Raw genomic sequence first — 20151 nt, 5'->3', positions numbered from 1 at the left:
TATGGTTGTAAATAATTGTAAATAAGGATTTGCGTCTTAAAATGTTTAGAAGCTTCGCGTGGTACGTCAAATAAGTCAAACACGACTTGTTCGCAATGGATTACTGATTGTGCAGTGAAGTTACGCACACTCTTAGTTTGACTAATCTAGATTAGACAGGTATGCAAATCAGTTGACGAGTTGTGGTCAATCAGTGGTATTGAGGGCTCATCCGTTAGTTCACTGGCAGTTGTAAGCTAGGCTTGCTAACTGTTGTAGTTGTCTTGCCCCCTTTCAGGATGCAATTAGAGTTAATTTCATGTTCTATGCGACTAGTCTTTACGTATACACAGCCGAGTCAAGTTTCCTTTTATGTTATTGCTAACTATGGTTATTAGTGTAACAGTTAATAGGAATAGATTCAGTAACTTTGTTTGTTAGGGCAGAATGGTTATCTCACCAATAGTAAAGGGGAAATTCTCTGAATAAACAGCAAAAATAGTAATAAATATAAATTTATTGCTGTATTGAGTAAATAACTAACAGTTTTAATACTTTTCAATGCAATGAATAGTGTTGAATTGGGGTTAGTAAGTACTCACTCCGGAATCCAAAGTATGTGTTACCGGTTTGATTGACTGCCTGATGGTATGTACTCTCAGGGTTCACCACTCCCCTTACTACGTTATTGAGACTCCACTAGATAAAACATTCATTCACGCTATCCCATGCATCTTATTAGCGACATTGTGTTACATAACAAACAATCTCACTGGGTGTTTTATGACTTTTTCATGTTATGACAAATAGGCTGCTTTATCTTGTTTTACAGTAGCATCAGATTATCATTTGTAAAAATTAGTAAATTATTTCACAATAGTTTCGAATGAGGCCATATATTCTGTATAATATTCTAAGGTAATTTTTACGTAAATTAGGCGTACAGAGGTATAATAACGTAAAATTTCTACTTCGTTCCTTTCTGATTAAACGGAGGTCACCTATACACAGTCCAATGCGGCAGTAAAATGTCTGAAATCTAATAAACAGGTAATCGAATGGACTGATAGTCCAGAAAACCTACGGCCATCAGAGCGTGCACTAGCTGTCCCTCGCTAACTCGAGATAGTCCGACCATCAGAGCGTGCAGTAGCTGTCCCGCGCTAACTCGAGATAGTCCGACCATCAGAGCGTGCAGTAGCTGTCCCGCGCTAACTCAAGATATTCCGACCATCAGAACGTGCAGTAGCTATCCCACGCTAACTCAAGATAGTCCGATCATCAGAGCGTGCAGTAGCTGTCCCGCGCTAACTCGAGATAGTCCGATCATCACAGCGTGCTGTCACAACCTAATATTTACAATAAGTCCCGCGCTAACTCGAGATAGTCCGATCATCAGAGCGTGTATTAGCTGTCCCTCGCTAACTCGAGATAGTCCGGCCATCAGAGCGTGCAGTAGCTGTCCCACGCTAACTCGAGATAGTCCGATCATCAGAGCGTGCATTAGCTGTCCCTCGCTAACTCGAGATAGTCCGGCCATCAGAGCGTGCAGTAGCTGTCCCACGCTAACTCGAGATAGTCCGATCATCAGAGCGTGCATTAGTTGTCCCATGCTAACTCGAGATAGTCCGGCCATCAGAGCGTGCAGTACCTGTCTGACGCTAACTCGAGATAGTCCGGCCATCAGAGCGTGCAGTAGCTGTCCGACGCTAACTCGAGATAGTCCGATCACCAGAGCGTGTAGTAGCTGTCCCACGCTAACTCGAGATAGTCCGGCCACCAGAGCGTGCAGTAGCTGTCCGACGCTAACTCGAGATAGTCCGGCCATCAGAGCGTGCAGTAGCTGTCCCTCGAACTCGAGATAGTCCGATCATCAGAGCGCGCAGTAGCTGTCCCTCCTTAACTCGAGATAGTCCGATCATCAGAGCTTGCAGTCGCTGTCCCTCGCTAACTCGAGATAGTCCCATTATAAGAGCGTGCAGTAGCTGTCCCACGCTAACTCGAGATAGTGTTTTTTTAGTGTTTAATTTAGTGTTTAATCTGATTAGTATTATTACGGTACCTTATTTTTTGTAACAACGTAGGTTTATATTAAAAGCGATATTAAAACACACTGAAACAAATTATGATCAACAAAAAATAAGTTGGCAATATATAGAATGTTTATATTTTTGCAGTACATTTTATTATTACTAGAGAAATAATTTAATTTTCGTTTTATCATAACGAGGCAGAAGCTAAATAATAATGACACAATTAACGTCCACTGTAAGGTTTGTTCCGGTTATTTAGTGATAGCTGTACAGAAGTACTTTTTACAATAATTACAAGCAGACACGACTGGCGTTCCGTTAATGAACATTTATTGCTCAGACATTTCTTTTAGTAATTAGTTTCTTTGAAGTATATTTCTTAAATTAAATTTTCATTGAATTGCTTTACCTTTCTTAAGGATTAAGTATTTGTTTTATAGCCTATTATTATTAGAATACACGCCAAAGTTCCATTGAAATATTAAAAATAAAACAGTTTCTCTAGTCATTAAATTATATAGGGTCCTCGAAAAAGCAGGACACTAGCAAATAAAACTGTAACAAAGTAGGCTTGTTCCAAAAGATAACGAAAGTCTTAAAGTGTTGTATACATACTTCAAAAGTTTCTGTGTGAGCTCCCCTGTGGTACGACAAAAATCTAAGCGATAATGACCTCTTTCCAGGTCCGCTTAATCTTGTCAATGGGCAAAATATTTTGATAATTGTGTACGTATACAGTTACATCTTTAGTTATTAATGTTCTTATGCATTTTGTTAAAACCATATCCCCCTTTATTTAGCTTGAAATAGGCTTAAGTACATTTATATTATTTTTCCATCTCTCGTTACTCCAGTTGCAGAGAAAAATTATAAGCAAATTAAAGCATTCACACTGTTTGATGAGACCTGTTTAATTTGAAGACCGATCACTATTCAATTGACGTTGCATGTAATTGTATTCTGATACCAAAATGAGTTTAGTTAAAAAATGTATTTTAATTATAATTAATTTTAGGATTTAGGAAGAAACACAATAATATTAAAGTCTGAACATGATCCTATAGGTTTATATTATAGCTCTCTTAATTCTACTGTCAACGGGTTTCTCGTCTCGCAGTTCGATAAGGATTTTCATCCTCAACAATATGTGATGAAATGTAATTTTTGAGAAGCAACATGGCGAAGGATTAGACATTACACTCGTAGTATTTACATGACAAACATGATCTAGACTGTTGCCCAGGCGTCCCAACTGAAATGGTTAAGAATGTTAACATAACGAGAAATACCAAATCTTGAGTGACAACTAATAAATATTAATTTAAAAATTTTAAGTTATAAATTACATTGTATTTATGCATGTATTTTATGTTCTACTGTGAGATTTGAAATTTACAGTTACATTATGCATTAATTAATTAAAAAATAATTAAATAGCAAATGCATTAAACGTCTTATGTATGGTGCCAATTTCTTAAATTACTGCGACCAAACAGGAGACTGAAGTACAGAAGTTAAGCCAAATGAAAAGAATCATTTTTATAACGCACTAATGGTCGTTATATTTTTATTTATTCTATATAAGTTTTATCATAACCAGAAAAATTATATTTTAAGAAAATTAACCTTTTTTAAAATCCTTAGTGCATAAAACATATTTTAATGTGTAAAAGTAGACTGTACATTTATTGGTCGTTGAAATGTTTTTAAAGGGTATGTGTATAGATGAGACAAAAAGAGTGATAACAATTAATTTGTTGACAGGTTACATTGTATTCTACCTTTTCATTGCCTTGCTTTATAAAGTATTATTATTATGTAATTTTTATAGCGAAACTGTAATACTTCAAACTATTGTGTGATTGATATAAATTAGGGTTTTATAGGGAGTTTAGTTTAGGGTGTAATTATGTATAGTAGAACTCTGGGAAATATAATAATGTCACAACCTAACGATCACACAAAGTCATACAAATACAAAGAGGCTATGAATGAAGTGCTTCCTCAAAGGACGAGACGAGACGGCGTGGCACGGCGTACATCCTTTGACAATCGAAGAAAGTCGTTTAAGTCAGACTGAGAATGACTGTCTGCCTGGCTTAGTGGAATGTGACAGCAGCCGCCTGACATCTGTCACTCCAACTTGTCATTGGTAAACAATTTATTTAACTGCCGCTTAAACAACTTTACTTCATACAATAGCGCTTGTTTCCAAAATGAACCTAGTTTATGTTATTGATGATTGTAAAAGTATAGCATCACACGCCTATAACATTAGGGCCTTTATAGGTATGTACTTTTTTAGTGAAATATTACTGCTGGTAGGAGTTATAATTATTTTAAAGCTACCTTATTTCCCAATTCACTTTATAAACGTTACGTCCTGTAGTTAAAGAGTAAATCAACGTTTTTATAGACAGTAATTAAAGAACTAAAATTTATTCGCAACATTCCATGATATTTTTTTGAATGCTCCAAGAATGTAAATAGGACTTGAACTATATTTGCTCAATGGGAAGTATTCTAAAGTCATTATTTCAGAGTTCATGCAAAATATGAACACAATCGCATAGAAACATAAATATCCAAACTGTTACTGCTGTAACATATACAATTAGGTTACATCCTTAACAATAAGTTTGTCTGTTTCAAGGACATTCGGGCTCGCTGTCCCCGTTTACAGCATAGTTCTTCATACTTAGAACGTAAAAATATATGTAAACCTAGTGCAATGCAGTCCACATGTTTTATTACATTAGTTCAATCGTGTAAACTAAATTAACTTTGACATGTTAAATTTGGGAATTTTCTTTATTTTTAAAATATTTGTAAATGCGCATTCAAAATTCATGTCATTCAAACACTACCATTTAGTAACTGGAAGTAGTATAAGAATGAAAACTTTAAATGAACGAAGCTCAACTCTAAATTCAGGCACTTTTAACGAATGGGAACGCTCTTATCATTAATAAATAGCCTTTCCCGTTGTATCGTTTTTAAAAATCTTTAAAACAAGCGAACCTTTCCAAATGACAGATGGTAGTGGTTAAATATACGACTACTTTACAGGTGTTTTCTCAGTGTTAATTTCCATTTGAAGTCTCAACATTTTGAGCTCTCTTCTCTTGGTTATAAAAGGAAATATAAAAAGGTACCTAAAATAAAAGTCTTACAGTCAGTGTTTCTATACTAAATAATAAATATACAGATTCTTTTATAAGCAAAACCAGAGTTGACTCCATGTTAGGAAATAGATGAAGTTTTTGAAAGTTTGATATACATATTTTTACATTTCTCCATAATCAAGGACAGTTTCACCATTTAACGCTTGCTGTCAAATTTATAGGTACTTAGATCGTAGTCATCATTATGGCCAAATAATATAAACCACCCCGTATACACGAAAAAATGTTCTGCTTGACCTGATAACGAGTGTGTAAATGGGCAGCATTCGTCCATGATTGCACTGCTAATGTACTGTATTGGAGCCTTTAAAGTGAAGTGGAGGGTAAAAGTTAAGGAAGTTTTCAAGACAAACAACAGATGTACTTCTGAAGTCAAACTTTGTTTATAAGTTCATCTTCATTAAACAACCATCGGAAGGTTGGACGGAAAAGTTTGTGTTTGAAAGGTATTGCGTTGACCAACCCTCTCTTAAACTCTCGTTCAGATACCTAGAACATTGTTCTCTGATAGTTATGGCATTATACATAATTTATTATGTTATTAATTCCTTAAAAACTTTTGTTTAAAACTTCAGTACGAATACCCAAATATTTTTTAATTGTTTGTATGAAGAGGGTATAACTGTATACCGATTTCAGGTACAAACAAGTAATTTTGACCTTCATGTCTTCGTACTTAGAGAGAGACGTGCAAACATTGGGTGAAGTGAATAAAGCTGAGCAAATGCTCTTTCCTCCAAAAAATGAGTACGTACTCTGGTTTCATGTGAATAAAAAGAACTTGCTCAGTGGAGGCTCGGAGCACTTTCTCATGTTGACGACTAGACAATTGACTTGGAGTATCTACTCACCTTTTTAGGTGAATAAAACTAGGCACTTGCTCTAAAATGTGAGCAGGTACTCCAGAAATTACCGATCTACTCTTTAGTAGATACAACTTGCTCAAGTAAAGACGTTCAATCTTGTAATGGCAGAGTTTTTACCTTTTCGTGCTGTAAAACTTTACAGAGTGCCTCGGGAATCTCTAGAGCAAGACTACCAAGCTCTTTATCGTTTTAATGAAATGAATGTTTAGTGGATTAGTGATAATTTTCTTGGGGAAAACTTTGAAAGGCGTGGTGGTGCGTTGCCCAATTTGGACAGAATGCGTACTTTTCTTCGATATGTTGGTGATCTTGGGTTTCAGAGTGGTGTTGCCGAAGATGTTGGTATCGACAGAAATACAGTCACAAAAACCATTTCAGATGTAATGGCAGCTATATTATAGAAGAAAAACGTATGGATAAACTTTCCTTCTACAAGAGAAGAAATGGAACAAAAAAAGCCAATTGGCAAGAAAAATACAGATTTCCTTCAGCCATTGGAGCTGTTGACTGCACTCAAATACCTATACGCAAGCCTTCTGACCATGGCGATGAATATATAAATAGAAAGAGGTTACCATGTATAAATGTACAGGCAACTTGTAATTTTGCTGAAGAGTTCACAAGCGTAGATGCTTCTTGGCCAGGTTCAGTGCATGATGCACGAATTTGGAGAAATTCAGATATTTACAGAATTATGGAATTCAATCAAGCAAATGCACTCCTAAATTGGAGATTCGGGTTACGGGATAGCTCCCTGGCTTATGACGCCCTATGAAAACCCAATAACTGCTAGAGAAAGGGCATACAATCTGTGTTTGGCCCAAGAAAGAGTAACAATTGAACGTTGTTTTGGTCAGTTGAAACAACGTTTCCCAATTATGCAAAACAAAATTAGGATTAAAACTGAAAATGTTCCATCGATGATTGTTTGTTGATTTATTCTTAATAATGTAGCAAAAAGACTAAGTGATGAAGACTTTTACTTTAACATTGAGGAAAGGCAAAACAATGAAGTTGGTAATGTAGAGAATCGTAACGAAAGAGACATCCGAAATAGAGGACAACAGAGAAGAACAGAAATTGCTCGGCTGATACATGGAGCTTAACAGCTTAAAAAGAATGTACTGTGTAAATAAATGTTCTGGTAAAAGAATAAAAAATAACCTACCTACTTCCAATTCCTAAAAAAACACACAAAAAACCAAAACAATACCAAAAATATCTATACTCTGGGGTCGTAATGACTGTGTTTCCGTGCGCACGACTTTCAATAGAGCCAGTCTTACAGCCGTAAAGCCAGTGTCTGGGACAGTCGCTCAAGGGTCTTATGTAGGCACGGCCACAAGCCTTGTTGTAACACACCTAACCTTTGCTTGTGACCGTGTTGGATACGCGGTTGTACACACTACCTACATAAGACCCTTGAGCGACTGTCCCAGACACTGGCTTTACGGCTGTAAGACTGGCTCTATTGAAAGTCGTACGCACGTAAACACGGTCATTACGACCCCAGAGTTTAGATATTTTTGGTATTATTTTTGTTTTTTGTGTTTTTTTTTAGGAGTTGGAGGTAGATAGGTATTTTTATCCTAGGATCAGGATGATAATTTATTTTACATTATTATACATTTATTACAGAGTAGTGAACTCCAATCCATCACAGTAAGTTGTTGAATAAGAAGTTCCAATCATAGCTTGTAGTTCCTCTGTTGATATTCCGTTTTGCGCAGATGGTGCTGTTGATTGTGGCTGATCGATTTCCTTAGATTCTTCTCGTTTTAATTGTATATCAATCAATTTTTCAGCTTTTTTAAGTACTCAAGCTGCTTAAGTAACACCAAACGTTGTAGCTCAGGTAAGGTCACATCTTTAGTTTCCTCAGTTTCAATTAATTTAAGTTTTTTCTTTGCTTGTGTAACGTTTGGTCCTGTTACTTTAAGTTGTTCAGCAGTTGAATCTTGCGTTTTCCTTGTCGATTCTCAGTTGTTTTGTCCGAGCTAGTTTCAAAGTTGGTGGAATCCACCGAAGTCAAAAGAAACACTGTTTTCATTCTGAGTCTCTTCAGTCCCCGCAGTAACAGCACCTGAAAACGTAAAGTTCTTTATTACAAGCGTAGTTCTTAAAAACATTAACACAAAGTATACCAGTACAACATGAAGAAAAAATGAGAGTTTATTTATCATGCCAACAAGATCAAATAACTTTTATAAAAGGCAAAATTATTTTTTTAGAAGTTTTAACTGAACTTACCTTTTAAACGCACAATAGCCGGGTTGTCGGTGTCACCTTCAATAAAATTAAGTAACTCCTCTTCCCATGGTTTCAAGATAACCTTCTTGTTGCCAGTCTTGTTAGTATCTGCCTTTGACTTCACTCTACTCTTCATATTATTGAATTTTTTCCAAATTTGGCTTGAGTCGAGATGCAATCCCAATTCATTATCGATTCGATTTTGAATCTCTTCAATGGCTCTGTTTCTTTTGTTTTTGACATTTGGTATATTACTCTTTTCCAAAATTACTAGATATTCCTTCATAATCGAAATAAAAGAATCCTGATTTTCAAGTTGTGGGTTATTCCCTTTATTACAAGCCATCACTTGTTTTGTTGTAACTCGTGAGACAACTAAAACAAAATGCGAATGTGGACGCTGAATATTAGTGTTATCTTCTCGATATCTGGACAAGTTGCAACACGTCTGTGTAGCACAAGATAGGAAAAGAGAACTGTGAGCACTTGTTCCATTTGCCTGAGCAAGTCCTCTGGCCCAATATTGACTTTTTATTCACATCGAATCAGAGCACTTACTCGTGTTAGAAGGAGTTACTCCTCACTACCTGAGCATCTGCTACAGAGCATGTACTCAAACTTTATTCACTTCACCAATTGTCAACTCATCTGGATATTGTAAACGTTTATATAATTCTCCCCAATGTTTTTCCACTGGTGATGATATAAACAAATAACGTAACCAAAAATTCAGAAATGCCATCTCAGTAGTTTATTAGAAATACAGACGCGTCAAGTTAGAGAAAACTGTGTTAGGTCCTGTAATAAAATGTAATAAGTTTTACTGGCAATATACAGACTTGGGAACAAAATTTTGAAAGTATGGCAGGAAAATATGACATGAAAATACAGCGTAAATATGATATTTTCTTTAACCTTTTTCTCATAAGAGCTTTTAATTTCGTTTGTCATTTTTTTAAATTGATCTTTTTGTCTGTTTTTAACTTAAAATTATATTTGTTCATAAAATTAGACAGACTGATAGAACACGAAACATGGTAAGACTATATTTTATAATTTTTTCAAATAATACATAGAATGTGAAGTATGATATAATAATTTATGGACGCCCTGTGTAGAGATAAAAAAGTATGGATCTGAATATAAAATATTGATTTCTCTTGCAGTACCTAGGTCCTTGATGTTACTAGAACTAAACGGATTGTGGTATCGCTAAATGTCTACTTCATACGAAATGTACCGGGCTTACCAAGATAAACGGCCGGATAAACAGTTAGTCCTTGCCACAACTCAACTGCTGCCGCGACGGCATATTCATTGCGTTGTGTTGCATTTTAACGTTTCGTCAGATTTTGCAAAACCTTTCTATTCAGGAAGTAAATAGCAGTTAATTAAATATAAAATATTATATTTCAAACCATTATGATAGATATAATCTTTCTTATACTAGGTATTTCAGAAAACCCGGCTCCAATCTCTTTTGCTTGAACTGTTTGACAAAGAGCAATGCAATGAACTGTAACCGTTATAAATATCAATATGGCGAACGTCGCAAAATTGGTTTTGTAGCCTTTAGTATTGCATGGTGTGACAAAATGGTTTCACTTGGTCGAATTTCGAAAATTTCAAAAGGCAAGATAGGCAATTTTTCCCATTAAATCTTTGATTGCAATGTTTTTTAATGCTTGAAAATATCTTAAGTCTTGTTAAAATGGTAGAAATGTTTAGAAATCTTTTTAGTTTTTCTGTTTTACTACGGTACTTTTATACTTGAATTTGCGAGTCAGTTTTTTTATTGGAAAGAGCACAAGATATGCATTCTAACGGTCCGTTGCATTTTGCAAGTTTACTGCATTCAAGCTTTGAACTAAAAACAATTTCAGCCCCGTACCCACAAAAGCTTATACGATAACATAGGTCGTGTGACACCAAATTCCAGGTGTTTTAGAAAGAATAATTCTTTAAATGTTATCTTGATTTCTAGCTCTTATACTTATACTCTTCTAATAAGTTATTTGAAAAAGCTGTATTTCAATAAGAATCAAGCATTTGTCTTACTAATTACTAAATTGAAACTAATTTTTGGCGCAGTGTAATACAGGGTGTTCCCAAAAAAAGGTGGGTCAAAGTTCAAATGCAAAAACTTTAGGTAGGAAGATAGATGGACTATGGAACGTCGTTTTGAAGGTTTTTGAACGCTGAAAACTTGGTAAAAAGTAGTTTTGAAATATCTTGTCTAAATCGCAGGGATATTTTAGAAAGTGTTTAAGAAAAAACTTTTTCATTTTTTTACATTGTTTTAGTATTTGTGTTTGCGTGTGTCAATATTTTAATTTTTAATGTGTAAAACACGATTTGTCTACGTTCAAAATACATACAATTGATACATTACATATTATATAAAAGACTAATTAATAAGTTAATTCTATGGAGTAGATCATTAAGGCCAATTTCGCAGGCCGTTTATGATAGTAATATATACTTCATTAAAAAAATAAACAAAGAAAGATGAGCGCTTGAGGGAGACCGAAAGTCCCATCTCAGTCTCTACATGAATCCCAAGAAAGAATTAGCTTTAGCAGAACAATAAAAACATGCTCCAGCGGTCTTAGTAGTACCATCATAGTAATTCCAAGGTCCTACCAATTTAACTCCCTTAAGTTGGTAGTTTAAGAGTATAATCTCAGATCCTCGTTTATAGATAATAACCTGGCACCGGACAACATTGAGCCGCATCCTTTTAACATGCACCAGTGAAAAATATTGTTAGAAGATGATTGAGGAGCTAGGTGACCATACAGAGAAAGAATCACTGAAATATCTTAATATCATCGGCAAACCTTAGTTAATTTATGCTAATTACGGGTACAATATCACTAATAAAGATGCAACACTTCAATTGATCTAAATGTGAACCTTGAGGATATCCTCATAATAGAAGAAATGGTTGAGAGGTGGCATTATCATAATTTAATCATTATTAAGTAAGTATTCTCTCCCACCATTAACACGACATCCACTGGTGTAAGGAGCCACAAATGTTTAAAGCATTTAGATAAGGTTACAGAACTGATGATGGTCTATGCGATCAAAATAATAGCAAAGTCAAAATAAATAGAGTCCGCAGCGGTGTAGACTTGGTATGCAGGTATTATGGATGCCTGTTGGCGTAGAAGGTTGATAACAGTAGACCGACCGTGAAAGAAACTATTTTAATCAAGGGCAATGTGGGCATGAAGGTTGGAGCACAATACTTTCACTTGTTTAAGTTTTAATCCCAGCGGTTAATCGTGAATTCTTCAAACGAGTAGGACGCCGTAGATACAGAGATTTCTTGTGTTTTTATTCCTTCAAGGAGCTTATTGATTATTTAACATTCTGTTTCTTATATAAGGATCCGCTTTTATAGCAAGTTTGATTCGCATTTACAGCAAGTTGGATTCACCTTTACAGCAAGTTGGCTCCCAAGTTCCTGTTGGCGAAGGCAAACATTTATCACATTTAAACATAACGCTTTAATAGTACTTATAACAAACTTATGTGGCAATCGTAAAAATTTCACATAAAAAACTGCCCTGTTGTCTTAAGTATGGGATATATTCGATCGTATTGTAGTAGTTTTTTTAATTATTTCACTGCCATAAAAACATGTTAATTGTTTAAAAACTATTGAAAAAGTAATATATCGATTCCCAAAAGACGTATTCTCACTATGGGTCTAAACTTGGTTTTCTAAAGTTGTCTATCATTAAAACACGCGCACATTGCATCTGCTGCAGACAACGTAAAACACGTTAATAAATTATAAAAAAAGTAAATTAAATATAAATAAAAGCATGCACATATAAAAAAATAATCAAAGTCACTCGTTTCACACGCATATTTAAAGGTGTTTATTCTTGGAGGCGTGAAAACAAATTTGTACAAATGTATTCCTGGAACTTAAGAGGTTTGATTTTTAGTACTAGGGAGCCACCCTAGAGTAACCATTTCCATAATTTAGGTTTATTTAATAAAAAAAGCATGGTATAAAACGTTGTTGTTCTTTGATCACATACCACCAACTGCTTTTCTTTGTTAATTCCAAAACTTAAAAATGCAAATGTTGAGTTTAGCCCCATTTCTAATGCAGCACCTGATATCCGACATTGTCATAAACTTTTCTCCTTGACAACTGATGAGAACACTTCATCTAGAGTATACTGGGTGTTTTTGTTTGGTAGACCAGACATACCCTAGTTGTCTCTGACGTCGGAACGGGTGAAACGCGAAAACAGCTAAGAACTTGTGATTACTAAATTGACGCTATGTACTAAGTAATAATGTTAAAGCACTCTACTACTTAAGTTTTACTGGTTCCCTTCAGACGAACGTGGACTCCAGATTCCAGGAGTCAAGTCTGTGAGAGTGTCAGATCTCAGACGTTGCACTATGCGGAAGGTAACACGAAGCTTAATTTATCATGCGCACTAAATAAACCCTTTCCACTACAGCTTTGTTACATATAGAATACCTTAAAATGTATTCAAAATAAGTCAATGAGTGTACTCGTTTCTTAAACAATAATTAAACTTTCGTCGAAAGCTAAAATAAACTTAAAAGCTAAAAAAAAAACAGGCTAAATATATGACAATAAATCCATGAAAGAGTAAATATTCTATAGAAGAAATTACCTATAGTGGCGATAGTGATCCTTTAAAGCAATACGCAAGCGTGAGGGTGACGTGTGAAACAGTCCTTGTACTGGGAAGGACTTTTGTAAGAAGAATTACTTGAAGGATACTGTATTGACATATAATAACATAATAAATATATTTTTATTAAATAAGTTTTTAGCTATAGTTGTTAAGTCAATGTAAAAAATTTTGAAATATTTTGGAATTGTAAAATATTTATAGTAAAAGTTCTAAATTATACTGTATAGTTAGTAAAATAAACATTTACGAGTGTTTTACAAAAAAATAAAGCTCTAATAAAAAAACTGTTCCTTGTATGTTAAAAACTGATTTATAATTAACGTTTAAATTAACGTAATTTTAATAGCTATCGTTATATGTATAATATTATATCTGGTACCATAAAAGTGAAGATATTAAAACATGAATATTACTTATTTATGAATATACTAATTTGTTACATGATTTTTATAATGTGGACATTTAGAATGAATATTATTCAGATTTTCTATTTAGTGAATTATTTGCTTAATGAAAAAGAAGTATAACCACTGCTTTGTGTCATATACCAGGGCATGCTGCAAAACATGATTATTTTTCTTCAAAGTGATGAGGAAACACAGAGCTCTGTGCGACAGGAAATAAAACTTGTTGAAAGGAAACGGAGGTGGTACGCTCCTGACAGAATTACACATGTTTGTTCCCAACGTCGCTTCCGTTAAATTTACAAATTCTGCTTGCAAAGTTCTCTTCATACTTTTGTATACATACATGAAATACATTAAACGTCTGTGAAGTCGTGTTGATGTATATGTAACTTCATAGTGAGTAATAGAAAGTGTTTGTTACTGACCAATATTTGCGAAATACAGTATTAAACAATTATACACAGTCAAAATAATATAGGGTTGCTGAAAAGTTTACAATGCCTGGCTTGAACCGATAAAATACCACAATAAGTAAGTATCCACTAGACAGTCAAATCAATATACAAGATGTTTCAAAACTCGCACTATATACTTTAGGGTATATACTATTACTTATACTATATGGACCAAAAGGAACATACAAGTTGAATGCAAGGAATGTTATATCTCGTTAAGTTTAACATTTGTGTGATTGTATGTAATTTTAATTTACAATGTTTATTTTATAACTACTCAACCAAAATTAACTAAAGTTTTGAATCTAAATAACTTGTCAACTGTTATTTATTCCGTTGTTTAATTGTTATCTTACTGTAAAGAAGCAATTGTACATGAATAAAAATGGGTATTTAGTTTTAAATTCCAAAGAAAATGTAATTTTCGTCACATTTTTCTACATTTTTATTTTAATTATAGTTGCAAAATTTGAACTACCGCCAATTTTCTGATTCAACGAATACTTTTTAGTAATCACTACAATTTGTAGTCAAAATTTTGAAACAGCCTACTAAATAGGTTTACATTAATTATTCTGCAACTGTATAATTAGTATTCACTTAATATTATCTAAATTGAGGATTATTATCTTAGTTTGGTCTCCAATTAGGTATTCATTACATTAAAACTGGAGGTCCTCTGAACAAATGTTAATATTCCGTATTTATCAGTATCATGTTTGTATTACCAACATTTAGTATAGAGAGCTAAGGCCTAAAAATGTACAACTTTATGTAATGGGTTTACCCTCAGATGTAGCCTAGTCAATCATAACACACTGGTAACTCCCATCCAAGCTAGAACTTCTTAAAACAACCGTCTTAGTTTCGTCTCTGTAATGTATTGTCTTTTATCACAGTAAAGCTAGGTTTGTCTATTCTTTTTAATAACACAGATTCAGTAGCCTCCATGATGGTTGGAATGTTGGCAAAAAATGGCTTGGTTAAATCAGTTATAAAACGTTTTACTTTAACGTTTTCAGATTAAAGCAAAATAATAGGTAAAGTTTTTTTTAGATTTAGAAGGTGAAATGACTTTATTGTTATTGTGGAGTAGTTGATCGTACAGTATGCAATTGCACCATGGAGCTCGATATTAATCTGTCGACCGCAGACACGAAGGTGCCGACACAAGCATTACTTGGACTGTAGAGTTATGCGAGAGAGCTGACTGCCGCAAGTAAGAGGATTATACTGTTGTAGTGTTGACTCCGCGGTTACTCAATCCTATTAGTCAACCTGCAGTGATACTCCTCATCCCTCCTACAATTCACATGCTAAATGGTAATCTTGTTTGTGTGTGGGCTCTAACGCTGTAATACCCGTTTTAGTTGGTGTTCAACACTCCATATAAACAGTGAAATTGTCCTCTCCTTATTCTTCTACTGTTATCCTTATACAATTCGGAAAATCTTCTTGGAAGCGTTGATTTTTTTAAAATTAATAAACACAATTTAAAATATTTAATCTCTGTAAATATTTGAAAAATGTATCTATTAAGCAAATACTATTTTATAGTGTTATTAATTTCAAAAGTATAATATTACCCCGCTTGGCTTTCACAATGTATGTTTAACTAAGTTTACTTATTACTTTTATTATATTACTGCAATTTAACATAGCTAGGGTTTAATATCAATAGATGATATTGTGTAAAATTATATTGTCACTCGATATATCTCCATGGCTCCAAATGGTCATTGCAACTGTGCCAACTGTTAGTGGGAGTTCATTGTCATTCAAATTAAAATATTATGTTGTAATATAAATGATTGTTTTAAGTTAGTATATTTACGTATTTGTTCATTCGTGCAGTATTAGACATTTGTTATTTATCCGACACCATAATAAATAATAATAATTATTATTATTATAGTTCGATTATTTTAACAGTTTATTATCATTAAGGTATTATAATCGTAAGTTTTATAGTAAAGCATTTATTAATTGGTGACGAATTCTTGTATATAACGCAGTTTTAAACTTTAGCGGCATGTTACAAGCACACCCTCAGTTGCACGGAAGCAGCTGACTACAGTGTCTTGTTCAACTTAGAAGATTCATGAAAGTCACATTTGAGCGTTATAAATAAGCCATTTTATTAAGAAGTTTCTAAAATGTATTTGATATTACATAGTATAAAAATATATAGAATAATATCAATTGTTAAACACTTTTTTTTTACATAAAATATTGCATTTTCTGGGGTAACATGAACAGTGCTTATTAGATTGCTTTACTTAAAACAAAGTTGAAAGGAAAAACTGAAAATAAAATAAATTAACTACTACTAAATAATTTTAAATTGGCCTCACGTATTTTTTAATTCATTTCATTTACGCCAAATTAGCCTCTTGTTACAATTGACTACTGCTGCTACGTATTACATTTTTAGGGATACCTTTGTAATTTAATTCCTTTAAATTGTAGCATTATTCATGATCAAGTAAAATAGTTGTTTTCAACTGTTTTCTTCTGCAAACCTAATCTTGCTATATGATCATGTTTTCAATATGTTTGTTTATAAATGAAAGATATTGTTTGTAAATGGAATTGATAACATCACATTGAATGTCATGTGAACTGTCAAGGCGGTAAATGGAACTGTCGAGCAGAAGAGAGTAACAGCTGTCAGTTGTACTTATCGATATTGTGACTAATAAACCGAGTTTACTTAGCCAAGGAAATTGGAAAATGTTTCTTCTTATTTTACAGTATTGGTAGTAACAGAGTTTATAGTAAAATTAATAGTTAAATTTTTGAAATCCATAAGTAGAGTTTTGGGTCAGAAAACACAACTATAAGATAGTAATGGTGGATAATATGAACGAAAAGTTATCTTAGTATTCTTTATTTATTTATTGTAACAGAAAAGCATATTTCTTGAATACATAGCACTATATGAAGTTTTTCATTTACTGTTTTGTACACATGAAAATTTGCTTTGAAATGTAATGTAAATCAAATAACTTATTTTCCCAGTAATTTTAAGTATATCAAGGTGATACTTTTTTGTTTATAGTATGCATATTAGGTACTAAATTTCAACATTGAAGTAATATGTATTTATTTTTACAAATCCTTAACATAATGAAGTTTTATTATAAGATTAAGACAAATTTTAAATGAGATAACTATAATACAAGTATATTTGTAAAGCAGCAGTTATCCCAAATAATTTAGCATTTGAACTATTTTTATTCCGTTACTTCTGAGAAATGGTAAACGGCTTATAGAAGAATTGTTAGTATATCACGACAATTCTGAGTGTTGTATGTAGCTTAATAACGATTATTTTGGTTATACATGTTGAACACATCGTTGTAAGTTGTCGTCAAAAATGCAATTCTATTAGTTTATAACGTTTTTTGTGACAACTTTTATATCCGTAGTAAGTTTTTAACTTGGGTTGTCCTTAAAAGATTTTACACTATGCTCAACAAAATAAATGCTATAGCAGGGACACACTTAACTAAAATTAGTCAGTTGGGTAACATTGTGATAAGAAAACTTGACAGAAAAGCTCAGAAACATCCTCACATTTCTCGATAAAAAACACGTGAATTGGGATATTTTAACTTTTTTCAACTGTAATCAATGTTAAATAAGTTGAAATATACTTAAACAAAACATACCAAACATTTTGTCGATCAGTCTCTATTTTTTTTTTAGTTTTAGTACTTTTCATTTAAATGAGTTTAAAAATGAAAAATTCCGCAATTTTCTCTATTAACGTTTATAATTAAAGGTTGGATAAAATGGTACCAAAATCTTCGACATTGTTTCGATGGTTTATTATACCTTTTATATTGCCTAATAGTATCTATCATACAATAAAAATTGCTCAATGTAATAAAAAACTTGCAAGGATCAATACATAAAACCCTATATTAGTTTTTTGTTGTTTTTTATCCTCTTAAGATATGAAGTAAATTTTTTACTCCATTCACGTGGTAGTTAAAATAATTTAATTCTCAGTTTTTCTTTTACTTAATGGGTTTTAAATAAATTTTTACCTGTTTACTGAGGAGAGGAATTTTTAAAGAAAGTTTATTCAGTCTTTCCGTGAGAGTTATCATTTATGACAGCCGCGATATTGTTTCTAAACACTTTGTCAGCCAAAAGTGCTCAAGTGGAAAAGTTTTATTGTGTTTCTGTTTTGAAAATGGAGGTCTGTTTTCAAGACAATAAGTTCCCTCTAACACGCGAAAACAGTTAAGAAAATACAGGTTTACTGTATTCTGTGACTGCTGTAGTCGTATGATCTGGAGTGATTCAATCTTGGAGGTCAGGCGACATAATTTCAAAGTTATTGAACTAAGAATACACCAGTCTTTTGTGTTTTAAGTAACACGATATATTAGTTTACAAGGTGAAGACAAGGTGATTAGACAAAAATTAAGAAAGGAATAAACCTATTATTTTTCAAAGATAAAATTAGTAAAAAATTTGTTTGAGGTCTGTTGCTGAACATTTGGAATAAAATATTACATCAGAATATTTTACACATAGTTTGGTTGAAGCATTTATGGTACTTCAGGTAAACAGCTCTATGATCACAAAATATTCTAAAATTAATTTATTAAATGAATATGCATAGGAATTGGTACACAGTGCTGTGAAAATCGTAAACGATAATAATTATTTCTATCGTAATAATAGTTGGTTATTGTATATTTTATACTAGTTTAAAACTTTTTTTTGATCAGTTTATAACAAATCAGTTGTTTTAAACTGATTTTAAACAGTTTAAACTGTTTCAACTAGTTTTAAACCACGTAAGCTACATATCATGCAAGTTATACACCACGTAAGGTATATACCACGAAAGTTATTCATCACCTGTTCACATTACCCAATAGCACATGAGCTAAGTTTATCGATGACCGGAGAGGATTTGTAAACGGGCGTGAATCTTTGCACCTTCGCTGATACTGCTTTCTAATATGCTCGACCTTGCCTTTAATTTATTGCTGCTATAATATTCTTATAATAGTAATAGGATCTATGAATGTAACTGCACTCAACACTGTTATTTAATACAATAGCTTCATTAACAAATAGAGGTTTTTACAAACTTGGCAATCCTAAAAATATAATCTTAAACAATCTTTTGGTTGTAGAAACGATTTTAACATTTTCTAGCATAATATTGTTACTGTTATTTTAAGACATTTTATACTAAAGTAATAATTTCACATTTTTCAAGTTAAACCACGTACCATAACGCTTAATTATGATGTCCGCATGTTGGAAACTGCCTCAAGACACCCTCATCTTTCTCTTTAAAACATAACGTAACTGTTTATTGCGCTGCATTTGAAGAGGACCTGCGAATCACTCTATCAAACTTAACCACAATTATGATTTTTCAGGTCAAAATAAGTCAGAAATGTCTTAAAGTATATGCCTATCTTACTTAATTTACCCTTAGTCTAAGTGCTTTTGTTTCAGGGTAAATTATATCTTTACATTGAATAAAGCTTAATAACTTCACTTTACAAAAATGTGAGTGTAAACATGTTTTTGTAAAGTTTCAGAGAAATTCATTTTAGGTTTATAAATAGGTTCCATACGCAATGTTCTACGTGAAAATTGGAATAACCAAATATTTTATAAACTTCTCATATTAGTAAAATATGGGTTACTTTTTTAATTAAAATTATACCATAAGTATGTTTCAATATGAAAAAGATAAATGTTCTACTGAGCTCCACCCCTCACTAAAAAATATAGTTATTGAGTTAATAACGAGAATTCTTACAAAATTCACAGTAAGTGAATTATAATAATGGCTGTAATTATGTTTGTTGTATCAAAAATATTATTATAACTTATGTTATATCATCATCACCATCATCAGTCAAGAAAATAATTTACTGTCATATTATTAGTGTAATACTAAATTTTTAACAACGATAATAAATACTTTTTCTTGATTAACCTTGCTTTAAGTACACTTTTAATTATTTACTTAAATTAGCTAATACCTACGTACTTCTTTCCTGGCCGCACTATGCATCAAATTTGTAATTTGTTTTTTTAAAAGTAAGTAACATGAGAAAAAGGTTAATACAATTAACAAATTTAATGTAAAGAAATTAAACTTCATATAGTGCAAAAGTCGATGAAATCGATATGGACACTTGATGCCCTTCACTGCTGGAATTTGCAATGCTGTTGTCTGTATTTATGGACAGAGTTGAATTAATTGCCAGGTCCATGTATCGCTCCTACATC

This window comes from Homalodisca vitripennis, chromosome 3, assembly GCF_021130785.1.
Source record: "Homalodisca vitripennis isolate AUS2020 chromosome 3, UT_GWSS_2.1, whole genome shotgun sequence".
In the NCBI taxonomy this organism is placed as follows: domain Eukaryota; kingdom Metazoa; phylum Arthropoda; class Insecta; order Hemiptera; family Cicadellidae; genus Homalodisca; species Homalodisca vitripennis.
Note: the sequence above shows the minus strand (reverse complement) of the source record.